General features: G+C 49.0%; 1 non-coding gene across 1 annotated transcript; it reads right to left on the reverse strand.

The window, feature by feature from the left end:
• Positions 1–11,307: 11,307 nt before the first annotated feature.
• Positions 11,308–11,379, reverse strand: TRNAE-CUC (transfer RNA glutamic acid (anticodon CUC)). The gene has a single exon. It is a non-coding gene; the product is annotated as a tRNA-Glu (tRNA).
• Between the last annotated feature and the right edge of the window lie 4,446 nt (positions 11,380–15,825).

Genomic DNA, 15,825 nt, shown 5'->3' on the forward strand with positions numbered 1-15,825 from the left:
GTTAACTTATTTAGCTGTATTTGGACATTTACTTTTAGCCGATTCTGTGCAAGATCCCTCTTCTTTTCACTATCACCTACAGGGAGAACGATCACTCTGGGTATGAATGAAGTTACGGTAGGGACAATTCTTAAATTGGCTATTAACACGCCAACATTGTAATGTGGGTTTGATTCCAAACCAAAATGAATGTATTAAAGGGTATGTCAGTAAATTATTTTGTCAATACCCAGACAACTAGTGCTGCATAAAATGGTTTGCTTTCATTTTTTATTACAGTGACTTAAAATAACCTAAGTATTTTAATACATCCAGTCAAGAACTAGAGATTTTATGTAAAAAAAAGTAAAAAATAAAACACAGCATGTATTATTATGCACTTGATTTCTCTGCTGTGTGGAGAAAGCAATAAGCATTGAGAATGTTAAACATTATGCAAAATATACTTTAAAATATTTGTTTTAAAAATACTGTACCTAGTTGGTCTTTTATGCATTACTTTGTTAACCTTTTTTCTATGCAAAAGTCTTTACATATCACTAATTAAACGAAGTCCTTTTTGACTGCGTTTTATGGATGGTTTGTTGCAGTTTTTGCTGGCTCTTGAGGAATGCTGGTGGAGGCAAAGTTGGTTTCTGGTAATGGCTGCTCCCCGGCTCGGCCGGGACCGCGTCCCCCAGCCCGTGCTTGGAGCAGGCAGGAAGAGGCGGTGGGTAAAGCAGCACTGGTTTTGGGGCTCGTGAACTGGTTCTGCTTTGATGGTACATCTAACGATACAAACCCATCTACCCCTCCCAGAGCGCCCCAAAGGTCATTGGGATTTCTGGGTTCAGCTTTTCCTTCACCTCCTGTGCAGAGAAGGGGAAAACTTTAACCCAGTGAGATCACTAAACATCTGCATTGAGTAGGGTAGTTTCTACCTCCGGTTCTGGCCACTTAATTTACCAGTTCTCACCAAGGCAAAGGTTTGCTATTGTTTCATCTGAGGCCCATAAAGCCCTTCTGTAGAAGGCATGTAAGCTCTGTCCACGAGGATGAGCACAAAGTCTTACATGACGTGTTCAAAAGGCACTAGGAGATTATTGTGCCCAAGTATCAGCCGACGAGACTGAGGCACAGAAAGGGGGTGACCACCCTTCAGGCAGACAGAGGCTTCATCCCTCCTCGAGATGCAGCCTCCGCTCAGTGGCTGCTCCCCTCATCCCTTTTTCCCACGCATGAAACACGTCGCCATCCCTGGCGAGGAGGGATGGTGGTTTGCCTGAACAGCGTGCTGTCCCAGGAGAAAATGGACAAAAGAGGGGGAAGAAGGCTCTCTGCCCCTGTGCTGTAAATCATGCTCCATCTTCTCTCAAGTTTTGTTGTTTGGGGGGCAATTAGACATTTTTTGTTTGGGGAAGTGAGTGTTGCGCTGCTGTACCCGGTTCAGGTACCATTCACTTTCTGTATGAGCAGCTTCAGGACTAAGGATTACATTAGTGAACTGGCAAGTAGATAAAAAGTGGGCTTTATTTACATGAAAAAGAGCAGGTTGTAACCCTACTTGACTTAAAGCTGTTAACTATTAAGCTGCCCTCTAAGAGCTTGGAGGGAGATCTCCAGTGCATCATACCCTGTTAAAAATGGGCAGCCCCTGACCTGGTTCCACCTAAGGGCTTCAATCTAATTGATGTGCCCCCAAATGCTACCATTTGTTCCCCCAAATGCAACATTTTGCCTCACTTTTAAAAAAAAAGGGAGTTTGAAAAAATATTTCTAAGAGACTGATTAGATGAAAGTAGTTATTTTAGCATCCTGCAACACTGGCACCAGGGATGGATTTCTGCAGCCCCTGTGTTTGGGTTTATGCCATTTTCACTCTCAGCAAACAGGCCCAAGTCACGGATGCCGAGTTGTTGATGTCTCCTCTGTTTTCCTGGGTTTTGTTTTGTTTTGTTGTGTTGTGGTTTGGTTTGTTTTTTTCATGTGGATCACCTGAAGGGACCAGCACTTGGGGCAGGAGCTCAGCCTTTGTGCCTGTTCAGTCCTGAGCTTCTGTGGGGAGCGTTACCTCTGGGACAGCAGAGAAAGGTTTCCCAAGTGAGAAATTAGTGGAGAAGCAGCATATTTCAGACGCGCTGTTGGAAAGACATCAGAGGGCAACAGCATCTGATGGCTCTGGTAGCTGTGCTGACAGGTCAGAGCTGAAGGAGTCTACGTGATTTTTAAAGCACAGCAAAGGGAAGGTGTTTCCTTGGCATAACCGCGGTCCAAAAGGTAGGACTCGTGGCTGTGCACGCGGCCTCACTTCACCCTTTTCTGCCTTTATCCGCGTTCAGTGACGAATGGACCTGGAGGAAGAAGAAAGTTTGTCGTTTGTGTAAGTTAGGACTAGATGACAGCACACAGGGCAGGAAAGCAGATCAGGCTGTTTGCTCAGCAGTCAGCAGCTGGCTTCCACTAACTTTCCAATGGGTGGGTTTGCAACCTTAAATTCCAGTTGATGAGGATCAAAGGAGGTTGTGCAATTTCCTAGAATGTTTTTCTTCAGAGGAAAAAGCTAAAAACCAGTCCTGTCAGTCAGCATTAGCAGGCTGGAAACCCCAGTCCTCAGCGGTGCAAATGGAAAGCGCTCCGGCTGTGATACTGTGTCACCCAGCGCCGGGGGACCATCACTGCCGAGAGAGGAGAGGGCAACCGAGAGGCGGCACTGCCCGTCCCCCTTCCCTCTGCTTGCCAGGGGAGGAAATCCGGGATGAGCTACTGCCCCAGAGGAAAAACCTGCCGCTGTGGCCGGGGGCTGAATGCGGAGATTCAAACACAGTAATCGTAGCCTGTGAGTGCATCTGCCTGAACAGCTGCCAGGAGGTGCCAGGGCACGCGTCTGCCTCCGTGGCGTGAGCCTCCAAAATGCTTGTTTGCAGCTATTCTGAAAGATGATACCTCAGTCAGGATGTCACGGGATAAGGAAAGGGCACTTACCCAAGCCTGGGACGTGGATACTGGCAAATTCTTAGGGCTACTGTAGATGAGAAATTGCTTCTTCATAACAGAAAAGGTCACAAACAACTGTTTATCACAAGATACTACATGAGAAAATACTGCTGAAATGTGAAATGGACTGTAGTCACCGGCTCTGTAGTCACCAGTCTCATCAGTCATCTCCTGGTACAGGCACAGACAGCCTGGGAGCACACAAATGAGGTCCGGTCTCCAGAAAAGATGAAGAAATCGGTACAGCTTTGTTTGCAAGGTTCATGTGCCCAGCCTCATCTGTGTGAGGCTACTGCCTGACCCTCACCCTCATTTTACTCAATGCTGATATTATCACTCGTGCCCTGTTCCTCTGCTTCACCATTTCACACAGCAAAGACCCGTGCATTGGAAGACAAGGTGTGAAGGTGCCCAAAGGGACGGATGACGGCAGCAACACACCTCACCCTGGTCAGAAATGATAAGCAGCGGGGCACCAGGCAGGAGCTAGAAATACTGGGGTCTCAACCTGAGGGTAAACCCAAGCTTTCGTCATTTACAGATGAAAGAAAATTTGACGGCTAATTATCTGAAAAGCGATGTTTTGGTTTGGGATTTGTTTGTTGCTTCTGGGGTTTTTTGCCTCTAATAATTGCTACTATTGGAAGTTGTGAAGTGCTATTAATGTGTAAATACAATCACTTGGTCAGCATTCAGTTGCCTAAATATTTGCCATGTTCCAAGCTGGGCTCCAGCTACCGCTGGGGAAGGTGCAGGTGTCCCCCGTGTCACCTCTGCCGGCCCTGTGCCAACACCTGGCAAACCCGAAGTCACTGAGGTGGCACTAAATGTGTATGGCCAGGCAACTGGGTTTCTCCTCCTCTGTCTTGTATTGTCTGTGGAGAGACAGGATTTGAAGCTTAAGAATCTTTTCACACGTGATTTAATTTTTTTTTTTCAAAGAATCAGCTTTTTTCTCACCTGAAGAAACCACAGAACAGTATCAGCATCGTTGGATGATAATGTGATGTTGTCACCTATCGACCCTGTAAAGCTGAGAGTGGTCAACACCTCATTCAACACTGACTTCAGAACTTCTCCTAATGGTCAGGCTGCAGCACTGGGGGTGATTATGAGATGACGTCAATGTAATTTCTTTTAAAGGGATTTTTTTTTGCATTCATGGAGGCAGTGCAAAGCTGGGACACATGAATTAGTCTCATACCCTAGAAATTCAAAAATCAGAAGCAAAAGGAAATGAATATGGGAAAAAGAAGGGAATGCGTCTGGTTGAATTACTTTCATGGTCTGGAGAGGCCTTTTTTACGGCTACAGCTGCTGGTACTGCATTCGGGCAAAGCTAAATGTTGCAGATGATGCTTATCTGAACCCTGTTATTGCTTATTTCACAGGAAAGTCCTTCTAAGGTGTTGACTTAATTTTGCTTTCCACACAGTCCATATTCAGCATTTTTCCCTTCTACAAAGGAAAGTCTTCAGGATGAAAAAAATACCTTAATGCAACATTGAAATTGTGATTGCAATTGCCTGGCAGCCGGGAGATGTCCAACTCTGCCCGTGTCTTCACGTGTGTCAGACTGCGATGCCTCCTAGGGAACCAGCACACTGCTCCTGGAGACAGAACCTTACTGGAAGATGTAAAGAAACGTGTTTTACCTGTAAAGAATATCCAAAAAAGAGTGTTCTGTATTACTGTGGGGTAGGTCAAAATCTAATAAATTACTATAGGGTAATCAATATACCTAAGGGGACAAAATTATGATTACTTAAAGGCCTACAATTCCCCCCCCCCCCCCCCCCCGGACTTTTGATTTAATTCTGAGTGCTCTATTTTTTTTCATGTACCAGACAGCCAAGTAACTTTGTTTTTCTTTAGAAGAAGGACACTCCTTTGGGGAGTTTGTTAAAAAGTGCTGTGCATTTAAGGTATGCTTTTGCGAGCAGATTAACCAGATGAGGTCTGTTGTGTGGGGATTGCTCAAATAATTTTTAATGACACTTCCCAGCACAACACTTGGGTTTAATATATAAGCCTTAAAATAAAATAACACTGTTTCTCTCCACCCCCTCTCCCTCCGCTGCTTTCTCATTGTGTTTTGGTGGAGAGGGGAGTTTGTTTTGGTTGGGCGTTGTTGGGTTTGGTTTCCCGCAGAGGCTCCGGGGTGGCAGGGGGAAAGGTGGGGGGCTCCCCGGCTCCTGGGGTGCGGGGAGCAGCTCCTGCCCTCCCCCTTACCCCCCCTCCCTGCTTCTGGGGACCATCCCGCCGGGCAGCCCCATCCCTGCTCTCCCCACAGAGAGGGCTGCAGCCCCAGCGAGAGGCTGCGGTTTCCCGGGGCTGTCCGGGCTCTCTGGCCGTGTGCCGATCGTTTCCTGGATGGCAAAGGCTGAAGTGTGTGTTTTTAGCTAATTACCTCGGGTCTCCAGTGGTCACCTGCCACCCCATCACCGTCTGCTCCCTCCCCGTCCTCCCTGGCACCACGGGGCTGACGCCTGCCCAGCTGCACTGACTCTTCCCTGCAATTTATTCTTGCAGTTGGTGGATAAAAGTGCTACAAACAGGAATCTCAAAACAAAACAAAACAAATTAAAACGCTTCTCGATACTGCTGGAAACTGACCTTCATGTGCCGCCCTGTCCTCCCTCAAGGCCTGCTAAACCCACAAGAAAGATTCCCATTAGTAAATCACTATTGGATCATTAAACCTTTTTAAGGCAGTATGTGCCTTACCGAGAGAATGAGGATTACGACACAGCGGTGGCTGCTGCCCACTGACAATCATGGGAACCGACCTCGGCAATAAATCCATGAATTATCTGGCTCACTTTGACCAGTTCTCACGCCAGAGCAGCTCCTTTGATGTGACCGTCAAAACCCGAGGATGCCCTATAGCAGTAGCCACCAACAAAACAATAGAGAAGTAGTAATTCAATATAAATATGTAAAACCTGCTTGCCTGTACGCCCAGCCTTTGCAGTGGGGTATTTCTGTGCCTGTAGTTGAAATTGGAGGCAAAAAAGAGAAACAGAGACCGTTTTTCCTGTGTATTACCCTTTCAGGGAAGAAATGCTGGGCATGTTAGAGATTTTTTGGCTACCATTGATGTGCATGACTGTTTCAGCTAAGGGAGGGCTCCCTGATGCTTTTCAAAATCAGTCTGATTGTTCAGAAAGAACATGCACTTAAGGCCTGACCCTGCAGAGGGACTAAGGGCGTTAGACATACTCAGAGGAACTATTCCACTTCAGTGGGACTATTCTTATAAGTAAAGTTATTCATGCTTTCAAGCCCCTGCAGGACCAAAACTTCTCAGGCTGCATTCTCATTTGTCTGATCTGTAAAAATATTAAGTGTCAAGCTCCTTTTGAACATCAGAAACACAACTGTTCCTTACTGTGCTCCTCAGCTGCCCACCTGTAAAGTCAGAATAGGGTAATTTAGTTTCTTGTCCTCAATCTTGTCTAATTAGACCTCAGATTCCAGGGAAAAGATTGTCTCCAAACTCAGGTTCACCTGGTGAGCAGCCCTAACTAGAGTCCCTGGCCCAGGCCATAAGCCTCCCATTACCAGGAGACACAGTTGCCCTGGAGCCCAGGTGCTAGTGAGGGAGGTAAACTTCTGATGGCGTAAGGGATGACATGGAAGAAAAATCCCCTTCAAATTGTATGACCAGAGGAGAAGCAGAATTTGTTAAATTACTTTTAAACATTTGGGTTTTTTACTCTTAAAGCAGGATCAGCAAACTACGATAGACAGCAGGTATAAACATAATGTAAGATAGCTGATTTTCAGAAGTGCTGGAGTACCTGTAAGTACCCCAACGTGAGGGGAAGGAGTAAGCAGCGGGCACTGCTGCTGGGTGTCGCTGTGCCGAGCTGTGTGGGGAATCGCTGCCGTGCGCGGGCTGGGGCGACTCGTGCTTCGCCCGGCTCCAGCCCCCTGCTGAGCGGAGGTGGGTGCCGAGGGACCAGAGACACCCTGCAGGCTACAGCAAGATGCTCCGCTTAACTGACCCCAGGCCAGAGTCCAAACAGACCTGAATCACAGAGTCACAGAATGATATGGGGTTGGAAGGGCCCTCTGGAGATCATCCAGTCCAACCCCCTGCCAGAGCAGGTCCACCCAGAGCAGGTCCACACGTCCACCCACAGGAACGTGTCCAGGCGGGTTTGGAATGTCTCCAGAGAAGGAGACTCCACCACCTCTCTGGGCAGCCTCTGCCAGGGCTCTGCCACCCTCACAGCAAAGAAGTTCCTCCTCACATTTAGATGGAACTTCTTATGTTCAAGTTTGTGCCCGTTCCCTCTCGTCCTGTCACTGAAAAAAGACTGGCCCCCTCCTCCTGACACCCACCCTTTAGGTATTTATAGGTGTAATACTTATAGGGTGGGTGTCAAGAGGAGAGGGCCAGTCTTTTTTCAGTCTTTTGAAGCTGAGACTTTCTACCCAGCTTGGGGTAGAGAACGGACAAACGGCAGATCATGCACCACAAAACTTCATCCCGATGGAATTAGGGAGGCGGCCTCTTGCCTGGGGAGAGGAGAAGACCATTCCCCTTTCACTGATTTTCCTGGACCTCTTGTGCGGAACCGCAGCGTGCACAGCACCAGTTGTGCCGTTTATGGCAGACAGAGCTGTGGTTCGTGTCAGAACAGCCCCTGCGGCGGCTGCGGGGCCGGGGTGGGTGCGCGGGCGCCCGGTGGCGGGGCTGCAGAAGGCTCCCTGCCGCGGCCACGCTCCACCGGCCGCCCCGGGGTCAGTGCTGCTGGCTCTCACACAGCGGGCAGCACCGCCGGCCCCAGCCTGTGCTGTGACAGCAACTTATAGCCCGTTATTATTTCCCTGCTTTGGGGGGAAGCTGGCACCTCCCAGCTCCGTTTTCCTGCCAGCAAGACAAAGATTAGGCACATCATAATGACATTGTCAATATAGTTTACTAAAATGTGATTAATCAAAAGAGCACATGGGAAACAAAGCATGGAAAAGCAGAAGGTAATGATTGACTGTAGCCACAAGGCAGTAATAAAAGGGGTCTAGAAAGCAGATTTTCAGCATGTAAGTGAAAAAGTTCAGGCATTTAAAAGGATCAGAGCTTTCATAATTTCATGATCAGAGCACTCCTTAATAGGACATGGCAATTGCTGCTGTAAAAGGACTCTTTAGAAAATGGTCCTTGGATAGTATTATCTAGATCTGTGTGTGGTAATTAAATCTGCATTGGACTTTCATTACCATCACCTTAAATAAAATGCCTCGGTTGGATAAAATAATTTCTCTTTAAACATGATTCAGAGTAGATTTTCCAGCTGTAGTTGTGAAGGGACAGTCCTACCAGGGTCTGAAATGAGGCTGTTCTATTTCTTTAGTTTATCTTACTGTCCAGGGGGTGCTCTGTATCGAATCTGTACCTAGGGAAGAGATTTACAGTTATGTTTTAAGACAGCAGTATTTTACAGAAAGGATCTTGGGGAGAGATAATAAGAAGGGGAAAAAAAAAAAGTCTGGAGAATGGATTGTGTGTCTGAAAGCAGCTTTATTTTTTCCATCTCCAGCAGTTTAATAAACACTGCCTTGTTTGTGTCCTTGGGCTGCCAAAGCACTGTGTCCAGGGTGACCACGGCACTCCTGTCCCAGCACAGGCTGCTCCCATGCTCCACCAGCCTCCTGAACCAGTGGGAAGGAACAAACCCAGACCCTCCCCGTCTCCCCTGGCAGCTGATGGGGACGCCCCAGGATCCCGACCCGGGGTGCAGAAATGCTGATTCTCTCCTTTGCCTGGGCACAGACTCTCTGCATCGTCTTTGGTTCAAAAGCCCCAGGTGAGCAGCAGAGATGCTGCCGCCCCAGCAGAGCGGCCGTGAGGATGGACGCGGCCAGGGCCACCGAGTTCTTCGTCACTCTGGTAACGGCATATAGCATCAGTGTGTAAATGCCACAGAGGTGTTAAAGAACCCGAGTCACGCTCCTGATTGTCCTTTGTAACTTCTCTCTTTTAAATGCCGCATTAAGGCTGTTTCAAAGACAGATAGCTTGTGAAGTGTCCGTCGGCAGCCTTGGGCTCAAGGAAACACGACGCATGTGATTTGGCTTCGTAACACCTTCACCTGTACATGAAGTTGGCTTCATCAGCAAACGCAAAGCCTTCCTGACTCTCTAGCCGGTAGGAGCTGAAGGGGCAGAGTGTTAACCTGCGGGGTTAAACCCCACACCCTGCGCAGGGACCAGGCTGGAGGCAGGCTGTGGTGGTGGCAGAAATGGGACCGAGCTGCCACCTCGTGGCACCTTCAAACCCTGTTTTCATCGGTAATCACAGTAATCAGTAATCTTGACCTGAGCAGGAGAGAGCATGAAGTTGTACTTGTTTATGCCCACAATAAAAAAAAATAAGGGGATAAGCAGCCCCAGAATGTCCTGGGCCTGGGAACAGAATAACTCCAATGCCTGCATGACTTATGTCCTTCAGATAGAAGTGAAATATGAGAGCAAGTACAAAATATGCCTTTAGAAAAAAAATGGGCGCTTTCATTTTTCTAAAGAGTCTATTGGTTGCAAGTCATGCAAAATTTTCACTCACAGGCAAGATATTTCAGCATTCGAGAGAGACGGGGGAATCTGAGCGCCCTGCACAGCTGTCTCAGCGCAAATCACGTAAACTGGTAATTACAGGGGAAAAGTCCAAGACAAAATAATAAAATTAGGACTTCCAGGATCTTAGGAGACCCACTGAGCTATTCCACCTTGATGAGGTGCTTGCCCAGCCCGCTCTTAACAACCTCCAGCCACAGAAATGCAGTAATTCCTTAGGTTACATCCTTTGGTCCTTGTGTTTAACTGTTATCGAGTACCTTCTCTTAACGCCTAAATGGTGACGACAGCCCTTTTGGCTGTTTGCTTTCTGCCTTAAAGCAAAGGTGATCCCATCCCTTTGCACTCCCTTGAAGCTTCTTTGTCATAAAAAACATAGTGGAGGGACCTTGGAATGTCTCATGAGCCGTTGCTATCTGCGCTGGAGGGCAGCCCAGGCTGCAGGACGCCTCCGGCACGCCCCGGGAAAGGCGGCCAAGCCCATTATTTCCAGTGGTGCTTTCACACCAGGGCAGAGTCCTCCTGCACAACGCGGGGCCTGCCAATATCAGGGAGATAATGCGGGTGGTGGCAGGGCCGTGGCTTGCTGCTGGCAGCAGAGAGGGTCCCTGCTAGAGCACAATCTGCCAGGTGCGCTGGCCTCTGTTTTGCAGCATAAGCTAAATATTATTAATTTATTATCAGTACGTCTTGTTTTACCTGTGGCAGCGCCCTGGTCTGGCTGGGACGGAGTGAATTTCCCTGCAGCAGCCCGCACAGCGCGGTGCTCTGTGTCTGCAGCTGGAAGGAGCTGGTAACACACAGGGCTGTGCTGCTGCCCGCAGCGCTCCCACCCCACCACGGCTCTCCACAGCGCCAGGGTTAGGATGGACATCAGGGAAAATTTCTGCACCGAAAGGGTTGTCAAGCCTTGGAATGGGCTGCACAGGGCAGTGGTGGAGTCCCCATCCCTGGAGGGATTTAAAAGCCGGGCAGACATGGTGCTGAGGGACATGGTTCAGTGGTGGGTTTGTCAGTGTTGGGTTGATGGTTGGACTGGATGATCTGAAAGGTCCCTTCCAACCCAGGCGATTCTGTGATTCTAAACACACTGCCAGGAGACAGTCTGTTCTCAGGAGAGCAAACGCCGTGGAGAATTGCGGGGACAGAGGTGTGGGGGACAAACCCTTCTCTGGGGGAAGCAGCCCGGGCAGAGGCACAGCAGTGACGGCAAAGGGGTCCCCGCCATGGCTCCAAGGTTCATGAGGGCACCCGGTCACCATTCACCTCTGTGGGGAGACGTGGGGGAACAGCCTTGAGTGCCACAGCAGCCAACAGAAAAGGAAAATACGGTATTTCTGGGTGCTGGCCAACAGCCCTGCCCGTGCCCCTCTGGGCAGCCATTGCTCAGCAGCCCGCTGCTGGCTCCTGGAAACCCTGGCGGTGGGCAGGAGGTGTCCATAAACCCACCGGGGGCGGGCAGGAGGTGTCCATAGGCAGTTTTGTGAAGGGGAGACTTCCAGGCTTCCCCGCACCCGCACCGGGAGCTGAGGCTTCGCACGCCGCCTTCCCGAGGGACTCCTCCAAACGCGCCTCGAAACTCTCTGCGGGGCAGCCACGCCAGCGCCGGGGGCTCGCAGAGCAGCCGGCCGGACGCTCCCTGGACTGTTAGAGCAGCAGCAGAAGCGCGGGGAGAACCGGAACAGGCAAAAGGGGAAGGAGTAGAGGGAAAAGGGAAAAAAGAGCAGAAGGGGAAAAGAATTAAAAAAAGCCTTCCCTGACCGGGAATCGAACCCGGGCCGCGGCGGTGAGAGCGCCGAATCCTAACCACTAGACCACCAGGGAGCCGTATGTGTCCTTTCTACCTCTTTCCTGAAGGCCTAACACAAAGGCCACGCCTCCCCGGCCCCTTGCCTTCTGTCCTTTGAGCTCCCCCCTTCCGGGCGGTGCCACGTCCCGGAGGCAGCTGTGTGTAGAGAGGGACGTTCCACTCCACCCCACGGACAGGGGGGGCGGCCGCGGGGTGGAGAGGAGAGACGGGGAGCCCCTCCTGGGCGGGAGGCGGGATGGCGGTGGGAGGCCGGGCGGGACGGAGCCCTCGGCGTGGCGGTGCGGGAGCGGCCGCGCCCCGCACCGGGCGACAGGGCAGCGCTGCGCGGCCGGGGCTGAGGGCGGCCTGCTCGGAGCGCGGGGCGGGCCGGGCCGGGCCTTCTCCCTGCCGCCGGGGCCTCCCCACACCCGCTGGGGCCTGCCCCGCCGCCCCCGGCCGCTGGGCGGGGGTCGGCCCCCGGCGGCAGCGGGGCTGTTTTCTCGCAATTCGTGTGCCCGTTGGCGCTGTTCCGCACCGGCAGTCTCTGCGGGTGTTGCTGTGAGGGCTCCGGGCAGGGCCCGTCCTGTCTTCACCGCGCTTCGGGCTGCGGCCCGCGGGGCGAGCCGAGCTGAAGGCCTGCCGCGGGTGGAAGCCCGTGGCTCCGCGGAGGGATGCCGGGTTGGGGCTTCACTTGCCTTGTGCTGCCAGGGCCTTCGTACAGGATAGGTGTGAGTCGGTGACTCTGCCTTTTCTGGTGAGGTTTCTGTGAGGGGAGTGAAAACTGCCATCGCTGCGGATCACATCCGCATAAGCGCTTTTTCCTCTGGCGCGTCGATTTCATGAGCCGAGAGGTGCGGGAGCTGTACCAGCAGAAGCGATGTTCCCTAGTGGAGCAGTGTCCGTAACGTAAGAGGGTTTGCTCTACACAAGCAAATTTCCCTAGTTCCTCACACCCTCTGCCTCTGAAATTAATTGTATAAGAAACCTTTTCCTTGTTAAGGTAGATAGCCTTCAAACTATATGCTTGTGGACTCTACAAATACACATTAGCTTATTTTTAAAAGCTTTAGAGTCTGGAAATAAATTCAGGGTGACCACTATCCTCAGGAGGTTTGGGTTTCTGTCCCGCCGAAGTCCCTGTCCAGGCAATGGTTCATTCCATCCCAAACCTGTCACAGCAGCCAGCTTGGACAAAGTCCGTGTCTTGGTTGCGATGGAGCTTTCTTTGGTCCAAACAGCAATTTCACTCTGCAATGAGATAACTTATAAAATGTGAGGTTACAATCAGGCCCTATTAGATACAGTCTGATGTGCTATATACTTCAAGAACTGCATTTCACATGTGTGTGTCAGCAGCAGCTCCTTTGGTAAGACCGAGGTGTTTCAGGGCTGGAGGAGCCAAAGCCGTGGAGCACCGGAGGCAGAGCACAGCTCAGGCTGAGGCCACCGCAAAGAGGGGGACGTGGTAGGTGAGAGAGAGAGGCGCTTGGTCCCAGAGATAGTCTGTGCCCCTTGCTGAAGAGGAAGGCAAAGCGGGACCTGGTTTCCTGCAACTCAGAACCTGCAAGGGACTCCAGCCAAATATGAGGGAGGTTCTATACTGCAGAAACTGAGCTAGCTTTAAAGGAATTAGTATGCTTCCCTAGGTCCACGCTGTCGTGGTTAAAGGCATAGGCTTCCCCACCCTGGGTGCTTCTTGGGTGGGCTTTGGGGGGTACTGGTTTCTGTGCGTCCGTGGCCGTGGTGCCAGCAGCTCTGAGACAGCGGGGTTAAAACTGTGGTGGGTTTGCATCAGCTGCGTTGGCAGTGTGATGGTGTTACAGGAAGGTTGTTGCCACTGTTTGTTCTCAGTGCCTCTTGTGCGACACCTCGGAGGAAGACAGGAGCGAGTCCCTGGTTTTCAAGCTGCCTGAGCGACAGAGACAAAATATTTTCCCCGGCAGTTTCAGAGAAGTAGCTGAGCCTATGAAAGATGGGATCTCATGGCTGATGGTGGAGCGGGCAAACGTGTTTTGTCCATGCCTCAGGAAACTCTTAGATGTAGAAACATCTAACGTTGTAGAAACAAATAATTCTTGCTCTGTTTTGCTCGACAATTAGCAAGTTATTTTCAATGTGTGTATTATACTAAATTTCTGTTGAGGAGTGAAGGGGTTGTTGATTACAGCCATAAGAGTAGTGAAAACTCTACTGTATGTACTAGAGAAATTTTACTGAAATAAGAAATCTTTCCCTGGATGTGAGCCCAGGTTGGGAGGGGCAGGGGGCTGACCACTAGACCACCAGGAAAGTAGCACTGAGAATCACATGCCGGCTAGTTATTTTTAGAAGTGGCTTTCTTCTCTGTATCAGTCATGTGCACTGACAAAAGATTACGCCTCTTCTCTGGCTTCCTCTCTCCGATAGAGAAACGCATCGGTGAAACTGCCAGCGATTCAGCCTCCTGCCAGCGCAGAAGCAGCCACTGCCGGTGCCTGCATCCCTGCATCCCGGTGATGCCAGCTGGAGAAGGATGATCCTCCCAAAAGCGCCAGGGAAGGAATGTCGGAGGCCGATGTTTCTTTTCACTTAACACAAGCGCACAGCGGTGTGTCAGTGAAACCGAGTGAGTAGCGTTTGATGTTAGAGGTACCGTACCCCAGCTGCTGGAGTTTGCTAGGCAGAGCTGAATTTTGGAACCTGAAAAATCAGAGCAATTACTTTAAATGCAAGCTGTAAAGCAGCATACAATTAACTTGTCTGTTTCATATGAATATATTACATACTATTATTACTTTAATTTGCCATGTTAATTGATGTGTGACAGCAGGCTTACTATGTAAAAATGAGTAAGAATAACATCAAAGTAATGCGCTAATTTATGGAAAGTATATTATTTGAGTATGTTTCCATTACATAATGGTAAGTACAAATTGTCTTTAGCACCTGGGGTACACACGTCAGCAGTAGTGAAAATGCTTGATTTGGACGGAAGCTGTAAACGATCTGTATAATTATGTGTGCATTTACGACTCCTCTCCTCAGCCGTGTGTTTGATCTGGAAAGTCTTGACATCAGCTTTTCTTCTTTAAGTTGCCCTGATTTAAAATGTACATCAGGGAGGTGGAGAGGAGAGGAGAGGGAGGGAAAAGATGATGCACAGTCTTTTGCTATTTTATGTTTAATTTCCATGTATGGTCAGAATGGTTACTTAACTGTCAGATGATAATTATTTTCTGTGGGAAAAATACTGTTTTAGTTTATGTTTCTTATATCTATCTTCACCATAATAGTGTTTTTATGGAAATAACCTGAGGAAGATCTCAAAAGGTGTTGTCCAAATGTTACAGCAGTTTTGATACTCCTGGCTCCAAGATCATCTTCCCAGCTGTGCGGTGACTTGCTGTATCTTCTTGTAGTCTAATGGAACTGGAGGTAGGGGGCAGCCTGTGAGAATTTGCAGTGTCACGTCTTCATGCTGTGCAGGCTGCTCAGTTACTGTTGACAGACAGATTTTAAAGATCCTGAACAAAAATGTGGGAGTAACTCACCAGCAGTATTTTTATAAATACTTTAAAAAGTTCTTCTAATGTTTTCACTGACCTTCTGGTCTTCCCCTGACGCCGTATTTGATCCAGGAAAACCTGTGTCAGCATTTTTCCTCTTAGCCTGTATTAAAATGCATGTGATTCTGGGGCTCAGGGTGAGTTATGATGGTGGGGTGCTTCATCCAGTGTCCACTGACCTCAACAAAATACCTTAGTTGAAACAAATAGGACTTTTTCCTCATCTCCCCATGTATCTCAGCAAATTCCTTTTTTTTTTTTTTTTTTTTACAGCCTTTCTTCTGCAGAGCATTTTGGAAGCAACTTCTGGTTTGCTCTGCTAGACAGTAGAAATTGGTGCACAGAATCAGTTATTACGGGAGAACTTCTTAGAGAAGTTTCAAGCTCTGGTTTCTTCCTCTTTCCTTTCTATGAAACTTGTAGAAATTTTCAATACCTCCGTCAAATCGAGTTATACCTAGACAACCAATTCAAAGTTACAGGGTCAGTTGGGGACACTCAGAAAATTCATCATTACATAAACCGAAGCAAGCAGGCTAAAAATAGCCATGTATTGTTACAGAAGTCAACCCCCAGTGCATGGTAGGATCAGGCAGAGCCTCAATTATGCATAAATGTCTGCCTCTATGAAACCTATTTTGTGACTGCTTCATGGTGAATAATTGTAAGAGTAATTGGGAAACCCAGGATGACTGCTAATGGAAAAAGAAAAGATTGGTGTCACCTTTATTTTTATAACTTTTGAAAACTGGACTGTTAGGGTATTCAAACTCATCGGTGTAATTCTTTATAGCAGGTTGTTTGTCTTGAATAAATGAGCCATAAGCTAACGGCTGCAGATGTTTAAAAAAAATTTACATGAACCATACATGAGCAATACAATATTTTTTCTAATACCAGTATAAGCTGATCTGAGTGTGGGCCATCAACGTACTG

Source organism: Numenius arquata, chromosome 2, assembly GCF_964106895.1.
Source record: "Numenius arquata chromosome 2, bNumArq3.hap1.1, whole genome shotgun sequence".
In the NCBI taxonomy this organism is placed as follows: Eukaryota; Metazoa; Chordata; class Aves; order Charadriiformes; family Scolopacidae; genus Numenius; species Numenius arquata.